The sequence below is a fragment of the Dysidea avara genome, chromosome 4 (assembly GCF_963678975.1).
Source record: "Dysidea avara chromosome 4, odDysAvar1.4, whole genome shotgun sequence".
NCBI lineage: Eukaryota > Metazoa > Porifera > Demospongiae > Dictyoceratida > Dysideidae > Dysidea > Dysidea avara.
The window spans coordinates 45,109,689-45,122,899 of record NC_089275.1 but is presented as its reverse complement, the minus strand read 5'-3'; positions in this window follow the sequence as shown (position 1 = coordinate 45,122,899).

The following is a 13,211-nucleotide window of genomic DNA, read 5'->3' as shown; positions in this document are numbered from 1 at the left end:
CAGTAGTCTTGACCACTATACCACTGACTATCACCAAGGTTCACTATATCACCTAATTCTATCCTTAGTTCTGTTGTTTATTTCTCTATAGGTGTAAAACAAGTTACATCTTTTGCAAAACCAAACTCAAGCAAGTAACCGAAGCTATATAAATAATTATTGTCATTGACTTATGTATTCTCTTGTGTGTGTTTTTTGTAATTTCAGGTCATTATTGTTCATTCGAATTCCTGAAAAATAAAATTCTGGTGCATAATAAAAACTCGCAAATAATTTACGAGGCGCTTTGGATTATTGCCACACCTCTGAATGGTACTGTGTACACATAGGCGTCCCCCCAAAAATAATAATTGGCTAGCCATTTCAAGCGGGATTTCAAGTCTACTATTTATTTGTTTGTTTTACTGTGCAGAAATCACACAAGATTATATCTCACAGATATAATTACTTCAGTTATTACAAAACTGAAGGAGAATTAACTACATGGGGGGGGGGGGGGGGGGGGGGGGGCAGTTCCAAAGTTTAATTACTGAGGGGGGAAAGGAAAATTTATGTGAATCAATGTTCGTCATTAGTTGGTGAAAATATCCATTCCTTAATCGAGGGTCACAAGGTATAAAGAAATCTTCATGGATACCGATGTGCATGGTCATTAATAATCTTGTATGTACATCATTATGAGTTTAGCTCTGACTCTTCTCTGTGGTAGTGTAGGTAGACCCTAGTGTAGTCACCATAATATTAGAAACACTGGAGTATTATTTAGACAGAATCCAATCTGGCAGCTCTCTTCTGGATGGCTACAATTTTGTTTATGTTGATTGTGTGTGGGGATCCCAAACAGGTGATGCATATTCCACAATCAGTCTAACCAATACTTTTGTAACAATTGCACTTAACACGACTTGGGTAGTGACGTAAATTTCTGTGCAGAAAGGCATTGATTTGGTTAGCTTTATTAACAATTTTTTGAATACCAAGTGAGCTCGCTGCCAATGGTAACCCCTAGATAAGTAGCAGACAAAACTTCCTTGATTAGTGTGTGTTCTCAATGCAGTAAGTACGCAAGATTTTGTCACTCTTAAAAACTCACATTTTTGAGGATTGAATGACATCATCCAAGTGTGTGACCATTGAGCTAGCATGTCCAAATCTTGTTGCTAAGTAGTATATACAGTTGTCTGCAGTGTTGTATTTTAGTACTGTGCAAGACCTCAAAATAGAGTATAAAAAGCACACTGTAGTACATAGTAAAGATTTATAATGTTCTATGCTTGATGCATTACAGATTCCAGAAGATTGTTCCATTATCGAATTGTTGAAGGAAAAAAGCAGTAGTGGTAGGAGTTAATTCTGTGGGAGGTGGTAAAAATCTCAGTTGATGCCCTCCTGTATAGCTAAGCAATGTTGTTTGTGACTGACATAGAAGCAAATCGCACAAGTAAGAATACACTGTTTTACTACTATAAATGCTCTGAAAGAACGTTTTAGCTACTAGTTTTCAAAAAATTTCTTGGGGGAGCGTGCCCCCAGGCCCCTAGCTCTGGCCCCCCCTACCATGAGGTGTTTGGTATGCCTATGGTACAGTATCCGTCTGTGTGCTGTGGGTATTTCACTCCATTGATGACATGTTGTAGGCCCTTCACCCCCGAGTTGGCACCGTGACAGTGCTAGAGGTGACATCATTCGGGGGCTCGCATCATTCGCGGACAAGCATCTGACAAGTGCTCTCACTAGACAACAATTTGAACTTTAAACATTACCAACATCAGCGAGCCACAGCAAAGGTTGGTAAATCATTGCAAGCCATGAACTCAGTGTATTTCTTCAAACTCTCCGGAGCAAAGGTATACAGAAGAATGCATGGCCCTGGCTATGAAGTGCTCGGTATCAAGTTTTACGTAAATGGCTATGCTTTGAAACTCAAATTGGCAACTTTGTTACTGATCATGACTTTGGGGTACCCAACTTGAATCCTACACTGTTCATTGGTGTTCAACCGGCAATCACTGGTTTGTACAGTCAAAGCAGTTTGTAAACATAACAAAATGATGGAAATGTGGTTATGCCATTTTAGTATGAGTTTTCAGACAACTGGTAAAACTGTTGCATTAGTCAGCTTCCCTGGATTTGGTAACTCATGGGTGCGACACCTAATAGAGACCACTACTGGAATTTATACTGGTGCCTACAATAGGGTTTCCAATGTAAAAATTTGACTTCTTCAAAATAATTTGCTAACTGCTGTTACATGTTGGACTACTTTGATACAAAAGTAATCCTTGAGTTTAACCTTAATCAGTTGAAGGTAAGCTGTTCCACAATGTGGGTATGCGATTAAAGTACAAGTTCATTGTGTTGTTTGTAGATGCTGTCTTATACTAGTTTGAATTCTAGTGTTATTCCAACTGACACATAAGATATTCTTGTCTAGTCTCCAAGAGTTAAGATGATTGGTACTGTGGCTAAATCTATTATACCCCCTGCAGCTGTCAATTTGGTTTCCAGGGTTAGTAATACTTCAACTGTATACAACATCTATATAATAGTTTTCCAAGGATGAAGTAGATGTACATAATCCATGCACATAAAGCATTAGACAGTGTGCCACATAATGAACTGTTGGTCATGAAACTTTGCAATTTGAGCATAATTTACTGGAACCTTCTGGAAGCAGTTTAAGTCATAGGGCCCAATTAGATGTGTGGCAAATGATAACTTTTTATCTCAGTCAATGCCTATACATGCAGGTGTACCACAAGGAAGTATACTTGGCCCTTTACTTTTCTAGTAAATAGATGAAGCAAAGGAGTGTACAAGGGAGCTTGCATAGTTTTTCAGGACACTAGGAGCAGTGTAGTTAATTCCAGTGGCTTTTTGTAGATTGAGATTTACAAGAGCACTAAGAGACTTTGTGAATTGTTTGATGTCATAGAAACATATTATTTTTCTGTGGGATATATTTTTCATTGATAGAGATATGTGACCAGATCTGCAAAAAGGAGAATTATAGCCTTTCCAAATTTGATGAGTCATAATTCATTGTGTGTTTATCCTGTTGTCTTAACATTACATCCAAGAGTGGTGTTATGTTATAATTAGGAGTCCCCTTTTTTTCAGATCCAGTCACATAATCATTTCATTGACATATTTCTTGGTTGTCATAGAGACATATTTCCCCTTTCTGCTACCTCACAAATCTGCAATTTGTCCAAATCTTCACACTATTCAGAACAGTCTTCCAGTTTGTGTACCTGCGGCTGCTTGGTGCCATTCCTGGGACCTTCGGCTTTCCACAGCAAAGGGTGTCTCCATCTGGCTGACCTCACCCCACACTGCACCAAGTCAGCATTTCATGATGCCATTGCTCTACTTTATTGGTGGTCTCCTGGATTCGCTGTGCTTTCTCAGTTAATCATGTGCTATCTTGTCCCAAGGGAGTTCTGCTTTCTATCAGCGACCCTAACCCTAATGTTAACACTATACTTTTCACATCCCCTAAAGTTGAATGCTTGGGGCAACTACTAGAGGTGTCCCCTAAAGTCGAATGCTCGGAGCACTATTAGACGCGTGCCCTAAAATCGAATGCTTGGGGCATACCACATTGGTGTCAATAGCTGATACCACCGGGATACCGGTGGACATAGACTCTTCGAAATTTTTTAACAATGAATTATGCAACTTTATTAATTCTATATGAAGCCTTTTTTGTATACAGGAGAAGCAGAATTGAGGGGTAGGTAACAACCTGAAATTTCGTAGATCACCTCTGAAAGTATTTCTGAAAATGAAATATTGCCTGAATTTTTATTTTTTTAAACTGTAATGAATAATTTGAAATATTGAATACAACACATAACACCAATTACAAGTAAAATGGTAACTAAATACAAAATTAACTCTACTACTACAATTACAGTACCACTACAACTACTACTACTACTGACTAAGGGGATTGTCATCATCAGACTCCTGTAGAGCCCAACATCTAAGGATCATCCTTGCATTGTAAGTCCATAAGGCAACAGACACTGAGTTGTTGGAGGAGATTCTTTCGTGCCAACTTGGGAGGAACACCACTGCGGGGGGTGGTTCGGTCAGCAATATGATGGTGTTTAAAGATCGCAAAGCAAATGGGGTCCAGAGGGCTCAAGTTACCTACGGTGGCCGGTTCCGGGAGTTTCTCACTTTATTTCTCAGTTATGTCCAATAAATTTCCCATTTATTTCTCATTTCTCGATTATTTTCTCAAATATTTCTCCTTTCTCGCTTATTTTATTGATTATTTCTCAGTTGCCTTCCCAGTTATTTCTCAGTTAGCGTCCTATTTCTTATAACTGTCTCAGTTACCTTCTCGATTTTTTCTCAGTTCTTTTCTCGGCTATTTCCCGTTTCTCAGTTACCCTCTTGATTATTCCCAGTTACTTCTCAACTGGATGGCATTCAATAAACGCTGTGGTGAACTGTGTGCACAGTTAATTCAAACGGATCAATTTGACCTCCATGGGTAAATTTAAACTACATTTTTTTTGTTAAAATGACCATCTAAAAATGGTTATAACTAGGGTAGGCATTTGAACTAAATCAGTCAAAATAACTAGGATAGGTCAATAAACTGTTCACTTAGGATGTTGAAATAACATACAGTATTTGGGTAATTTCAGTGTGTATTTTCAAGTCTACTATGGTGAAGATTAGATGACCAGCTCAGGGGCGGATCTAGGATTTATAAAAGGGGGGGCTAACTCAAGGTACTAATCTCTTGGGTAGAGGTAGCGAAGCACACTTCCCAGCATGCGAAGCATGCTGGAACTAGGGGGGTCTGGGGGCATGCCCCCCTCCAGGAAAAATTTGAAAAATAGATGCTAAAACACTGCAATTTGGAGACATTTCCACATAAAATTCATAATATTTTCTGCCTGTAGATATTTTATATACTGCCTTTAGATTATAGGTATGGCTCTCTGAAGCATTTTGCTAATGGAAAAGTTTGGGTAGGTACAGACAACCAAGTACATGATGCACCCCTCTCACAATTGCACAACACTGAATAGATGCATGTTAGAATAATAATGTTGAAAGTGGAAAATTTTGAAATTTGAACAATACAAGATTGAATCTGAGAGCATTTTCAATGGAAATTGTGAACCTGAATTAAGTATTGTCATACACAAGTAGATGAATGAAGCCCTTTAAACAGACCAATTCATTTCATTGCATGTATAGGTGCAGGCAGATTTGGAAAAATTTCATAACAGAACCAACTACATGTTTCCAGTGAATGTTCTATTAGAGTAGTTAGCTGACTGCTCTATTAGAGTATCTCGATCTTGTAAACCTCTAATGCTGATTCGGGTCCTTGTTGCATAAATTTTAGCATAAATCCACTGATAATACCTTGGAAAGATGTTTATAAGGTGGTTTTATGGGTATTTGTATTATTAGTGATCATATAATTATGCTAAGACAAAATTTCATTATAATACTCAGCATATTGATCAAGTAAAGCCTAAATATGAAGGGGGGCCTTCAGCCCCCAAAGCCCCCCTCCCCCCCCTGGATCCGCCCCTGCAGCTACATGGTTAAATTTACAGTACACTGGCCGTTATAACATTTGTTACATCCCACAATCAAAAGTGAACATGGTGAACATAAGTTTTATATACAATTTGAAAACTCAGTCTATAAGATCAGGTATGTTTAAAGTATTAAGATGCAGTATGTAACAATTATTGTGAATATGTGTCATAGATAGATTAATGTATGTTATTACTAATGATGACGGACTTGTTAATTAGTGTAAACAAACAAACAAATAAACAAATTTTTTGTGTGGTGAGTTAATTTTGCCACAGATGGTTAAAATGACCATGATGGCAAGGTTATTTCAAACACTTGGCTAGAAGTTGAAGAGACTTTAGAGCATCTGGGTAATATGACTATATCTTACAAAGTTACAATAAACAAGTACATACTTGGGTCATTACTACCAAAAACTCAGTCGTTTGAATTGCAGGTAAAACAACCCAAAAATTTGGGTCGTCGTACCCATTTGAATTTACAGTGTGGCTCGTTTACTCTGGGAACAGAATCGAGTGAACAGAATGATGTAAAATGACCAACTCGGCAGGGTGGAGGCTAGGGAAAGTTGGTCACTGGGAGATGATCATGATGATGATGAGCCGGTTACCCAATAAAGTTAGTGTTGGCAGTGCAAATTTGGAACCAGCTAGGTGCTTATGTGGCTGAAAATGAAATGAAAACAGATGCTGGGTAGCTATATTAATAGAATGATTAATTTTGTTGTGATGTGACATGAAGCATACGAGCATTGTTGTATAAATTATAGTTTATAAAATTTACACATTCTCAAATTATGGGAAATGCACAATGTTCAGTAGAATCTGTGTTGAATAAGTTACGAACATAAGGAATGGGATAATGGGTGTGCATGCATGGTAGGGAAGGGTGAGTAGTAGTAGCTACTGTTGAGTGTCCAGGATGTACTGTATTTGGTGAGGCTATTCCGGTGGGTGGTGTATGAAAAAGAGGTGTTATTGCATGACAGGAAGCTGTTAGCAACTGTACTGTGGTAGTTTATTTATTTAAAACTTTACAGTGTAAACAACAATGGTATACAGGGGAATTTGATATGTTGATGTAGATAACTTTATGAGTTTGTTACACTGATGGAATACTGGCATCCTGTGCCAGTACCCAATCTACATTACTTATAATTACACTTTAAGTAAAATTATAATTACTTAACTTACAAATTACACCTAACATAAATTATAAATTACATAATTTGCAGTTACCAGTTGAAAATTACTTGACTGTAGTGATCAGGACTAGAGAGTTCATGAAGGAGTTGTTTATACAGGAGCCACAGGGGCATAGATAATGCAGTTTGTGAGAATCAGTGGGATTGAAGTTGGCAGTGATGTGTTTCCAAAAGAACAATTTTATTTGATTTTTGATGGTAAAAGCATGTTAATGATTGGTAAAGAGTTACATAGTCTGCATATACAATCAAAATAAAAGTAGTTGTAAAGCTTGTTGATGAAGAACCTGAAGGTTATTTGATATTCGGGTATGCACTGTCGAACAGTTTATTAAACTGATGATTAATGTTACAGATATCAGAGTCACTGGAGAGTTCTTGAAGCAATTAAAGGCATGGGTGCTAAAGTGACCCAATCTTGTGCCACCATTTGCTTAGCAGCAGAAGAAATGGCCTTGTCAAGTAGCTCTAAAGTATCCTCTTATTCTTTCATAGTAACACTCAGGAATTGAGGATCCAATGGTGGAAATGAGCTCACTATATCGAATTTGATAATTTGACTAAGGGTTGTGGATCTAGAGAAAATTTCTCTACAACCAACAAAAAAACTTGCTGCAAAAAAAAAACATTATCGATCATCTTGCTAGAAGCAATGAACGAAAATGCAATAATAAAGATTAACAGAATGCGGGTATATCTAGTATATTCAAACTTCATAAGGGTTTTATAATTCTCCATTACTCCTTAATGTCTATAGGCATATTTTACATATATACTCAATAAGCATTGTCTTACATACATTGAAAACTCCATCTACTGACCAACACCATTTTCACAGCTGCCTCCACCATGCTTTCATTCTGCTATATTGATAAAAAGCATAATATTTTAATACAAAAAACAACAACACAGGTTGTGGTTAAACCATTACTTTTAGAATGTTTAGCATACACTTCCAAGGGCAAACCCAGGGGAGGTCTCTAAGGTTTTGAGATCTCCCCATCAACTTCAAAATTAGTAGATAAATTACATAGCTGAAAGAGTCAAAATACTCTAATAGAGCAGTCACAGAATCATATTAGAGCAATCAGACAAATATGAAAGTACAGTCCCTCTGTTATCTGAACTCATTGGTGTGTTCAAATATAGTATGTATATATAAGTTTGACTGATTAAAAGATAATTGTCGAGAAAATTTCAGTGGTCAATCAGATGATTAATGGTGACAGTAAAGGTTTCAAAGGCAGACATGTGCAGTTTGGCTTCATTGCAAGTTCGAAAAAGTGTCATAACAAACTATGGCTCCTATGGTACGGTGAGCGGTCATAAATGTTGTGTAACTAAATGAAATATATTTAGTGGGTCAAGCAGTACTACAAATGAGCCAGATTTTGAACTATCACAATTCCATCAATGAGTTAATAAATACTTTTAGAGCTCAGCTCCACATGTAAATGCTTATAGCCTTATTCAATTACTAATAGAAGCACACCGTAGACAAAATGCTCTAATCGAACAGTCATTCCTATCATTCAGATAATGGAATATTTGATTAATCAGTGACCAAATATTGGAGGATCCACTATAAGATGTGATTATTATGCATGTGATTCTGTGATTATAGCAACTACGTATATAGTACTGTGTACAGAGCAGTATAATGATGTTCCTAATCCCTGATATTATGGTATGCGTACTCCTGGAACCGGCCACCATACAGTGCATATATACTTCACCTGATATGTCCTGTAGTAGCTGTCTATCATGGAATCAGATGCGGGAATCATTACTACTGTGATGTGTGGCGAAATAGATGAAGCGGACAGCTCCCCTCTCTCCTAGGATGAGGGAGGCCTTTGTTTTTAAAATACCGCAGCAACCTTGATCCAACTTCTCAAATATGGTCAACAGTGTGACGTCTCATAAGGATCTTGGTATTGTATTCAATAACCGCCTAAAGTTCCAAGATCATACCATTGAGATTACTGCTAAGGCTAATTGTCTCTTGGGGATTATTAGGAAGTCCTTTGAATATTTGGAGCCGGATATGTTGGTGAAACTGTTTGTGTAAATAGTACGGCCCACACTGGAATATAGTAACTCTGTATGGGGGCCACCATTTATTTTGGATCAGAGAAAGATTGAAAAGTCCAACGAAGAGCTACCCATTTGTTACCAACACTGGCTGATAAATCCTACTCTGAAAGATTATCCTTACTACAATTGCCATCCTTAGCTCATCGACGACTAAGAGGAGATCTTATTTTGTTATACAAAATTCTAAGCAATTATTTTAGTTCACACTTTCACTACTTCTTCACTTACACTAATACCATCACAAGGGGACATCAATTTAAGTTATTTAAATCATTTTCAAGATTAAAATGTAGATCTGATTATTTTTGTAATAGGATTATCAATGACTGGAATGGCTTATCTGACTATGTTGTAAATGCTAATTCAATTAATTGTTTTAAATCATTATTAGATTCTCACTTAGCTAATTCTAGATTTATTTTTGTATAGCCATCTTATGATTGTACAAATTTTGTGTTGAACTGTTATACAGGTAGTGCCTTTACCGGTAATTAATAATACTAATACAAATATTACGTTGGTAAAAAAATTTGCATAATTAATTTTTGTTGGATGTTAGCTTCGATGAAATACTTTTAACGGTTTATAAATATAGAAATACAGTAACTGAATCAGATGTTGTATAAACGTAATATTTTATTGGCCAATTGAATTGTGTTGATACAATTAAAGTTTTCTTTGTTCTGGAGTATATGAACATTTCCTTTGTGCTTTCAAAACTTTCAATTGTAGATTTGATGGTACACTGTAGGTCATCTTCTGTGTAGGGAAACTTCAAAAATTCCATCATTCTTTTCAATTCAGTATGTAAATCACTGAGCAAGTTCTCATATTTTACTATATACTAATACTGGAATCTCTAAGAACTGTTCAACGTGAGCTCATCATCTTTCAGAATAAATGCCAACCAGTTTATTCCATTGTTTACCTGTTAGAAAAGATATGTAATTATTTAACGAAAAAGTGTAAATGTTTAATCATAGCTACAATGTGATTCAAGACTATTAGCTACCACTGATTTAGATTTGTATTTCATTGAATGATCAGTCCACACAAAGCACATTATGGACAGACAGACACATTTGTTGACAGACAGATAGACAGAATGGCTGACATTCACAAGGACTGACTGGTTGATCACATACATGCATGGCAGTGCACATGTGCACGCACACACATATACTATGTGTACACACACACACACACACACACACACACACACACACACACACACACACACACACACACACACACACACACACACACACACACACGCACATACACACACACACACAACTGATTCTTAACAACACTAAAGAATAAGTGACTGAGTTATAAACCAAAATTTCAACTGATGCTTGTATTTGCAAAGTTTATTTGGACATGCCAAATTGAAACACTTACGGGTATGTACCTTTGTGTCTCATTTCCTGTTGCTTCAGCTCAAAGGTGTCGATTTGCCAGTAGTGTGTCACTGGCTCTGGGTATTGCCTATCATGTAGGATCGAGTAGGAAAAAATACATCACCTGTAATTTTTGCATCACAAAGTCAGAGCTTGTCAAATTAAAGGTACCAGTTTCATGCTCTGTGTTAAGCAAGGGGCTACCAATTAGCTACTCCCTTAATAAATATTCAGTAAAATAAAAAGTTTCTGTCATGAGCAACTTTCTTGGCAGAGAGAATGCTGAAGGGTGAAAAAGACTTGTGAGTAGGTTCTAATTGGTACACATTGTGACAGAAAAAATGGCTTACCCATGCAATCATAACTGCAGAGTTACCAAAAAAACCGGCACGCTACACCGTGAGTATATTTACAGGAAGAAACAGAACTCAATTTTCACACGTACGTAGCACTGTGCTCCTTCAGTTCTCAGATTGGGATCAATTTTATACTGCAAACACCCTCCATCTTCAGCACTCCACATACCAAATTTGAGCTAGCAAGATTGCGATATGGCTTCAAAAATGTAGTACATGTTGTGTTGAAGAATAAGCCTGTTAGTCACAGAAACACTTGCTGAAAAGATCCTAATGTATCAGTATCCAATCCTACAAGCTATAATCAATCCTTAATGACAGTGCAGTAAAGGTCAAATAATGCCGTACTCCCATTCTGTTACTGGATACTTTGCCGGGATCTGTAACTTACTGTTATAATTGATTTTGATTTAAACTGCTTTCCTGTGCAGTCTGTGGTAATGCTAATGTGAGTTTCAGTAGTAATAAAGGTTGGATTTTATCAAAATTCATAGTGTAAGATGAACTACAGGTACTTGATGACTAGTTTTCATATCAAAATGATCACAGTGATCACAGCATTATGACTACACTGCTATTATGTGTTCAGTGGTTTCCTTCCTGATGTAAAACAGCATTTGCAATGCTTCAAAATGCTTTAACAGGGAGATAAAAGAGTATTTATACCATGCTACAAATTATTACCACTGAGTACACCCACACAAGTAATGAGCAAGGCACTGATTGACCTTGTCAGTTATCCCTAGACCATAACTGCATTAATGAAACTAGTTTTTCATAGACTTGTGGCAAAGCATAGGCCAAATAAGTGATTATGCAATAGCTAATTTATTATCCAATTAACATTCCATGGCTTCTGGTAAAGTGGTCTATTGCATTGATAGGGTTGCAAAGCAAAACCCAAACAACTGTAAATCATGAGGTGGAAATACTCTAATAGGACAGTCACTGTGGGTAAAAAGGTATTGAAAAACGTACTGGCATTTGAACCAGGGACCTCCGTACTCACTGAACACCTATTGAGTAAATCCTTAAACACTGAACTGCTGCTATCACAGTTGTGCTAATTTCTACTAGCTAAAATAGTAAAAGTTCATAATTTCATTCTACCAATGGAAAATCTAGATTAGTTCTAGAACATTCTATGTGTGTTCTATTACAAATAATGTGTGCTCTATTAGAGCATTACAAAAGTAATCAAACAGACAAACTCTGCAATACAATACTTTTTCTTTTCTAGTATTCAATCGAATCAAAGCTGATATTATATCCATTTTGGTACAGATTGACAAAGAAAAGCAATAGTGGAACTAATCTAATTGTTACGAGTAGGTCTTAATAGTAGTTACAATACTACTCGTGCCAATTGTGCTATGCTAATAAAACTTGTGACAACAGGCTGGAGAATGTACAGGATTTGCTGTTAAAAATTGAGCAAATGTAGCTTATCATATTTTGCATGAAAAATCGAGATACTCTAATAGAACAGTCACTGCAAAATCCTAATAGACAAATAATACAATCATGTATACCTATACAGGTAGGAATTTGCTTTGTTATAACACACTATTGCAAAAAATACAGGTACTATAATGCAACTTTATTTATTTAGCCATGAACAAGCAAGCACAAAATTATATCAATATAGATTGGCTTTGGTATCGGATTGGTAAGTGGTTTTTCTGTACTGGTAGATAGAGCACTAATTTGTCTTACATCATCTTCACTACATCTGTAGACAGGAAGAACAATGATCTGTGTAAAAACAAACCTCAAAGCCAGTATATGGGGTATATATTTAAAATACAGTGAAATCCATGCAAAACGGCCAAGCTGCATAAGAAGGGTGCGGCCTTCAAAAGTCTGGGTGAAAAGTTGCAAAATCAAAGGTGGCGGCCATGAAATGGCTGCAGTGATGTTAATTTTTGCATGGATGTATATAAACATCATGAAGTACATAAATATCCTAAAAAGTGAAGTCTTCATGGATCTCCAGTCCCAGGTACTTGGTCCCTGGGCCCACTGTTTTTACCTGCCCTATCAATCATCCCATCACAAATGCTGCCCTTCAGATCAACAGCTATAATAGCTGTGCAACCCAGCCAGAGGAATTTCATTTCACAAATATTTGTTTCATTTGACAGATATTGTGGTCCCCCAAAAATGGAGCTACCACCCAGATATGAATGTAAAAACGCCGTTGTGGAAGGAGCACATCAAGATGGAAGGTGGCGAAGGAAGTACCTAGTGGACAAGGACTGGATGGCAAAGAAGGATGCAGTGTCAAAAGATCCTGCTCACCAGAAACTTATCCAGTTTCAATGGATGAGGATCACCTACCAGTTCCACTGCCTGCTGCTAGGTGTGCCCCTTGTACATTCACGGAGAATATGAAACCAGTAGTGGCTTAGAAGAAGTCACAGCTGACAAGAGAGTTGGTCTTCCTTATCTTGTCAATCAACATGACTATCTCATTGCCCAAGGAAAATGTTGCCAAAATCAAGCACATGGCCAAGAGTTTATACTCTCGAAATCACAAGTGGCAGTATAGAGACTAGCAGCTTTTGTGGG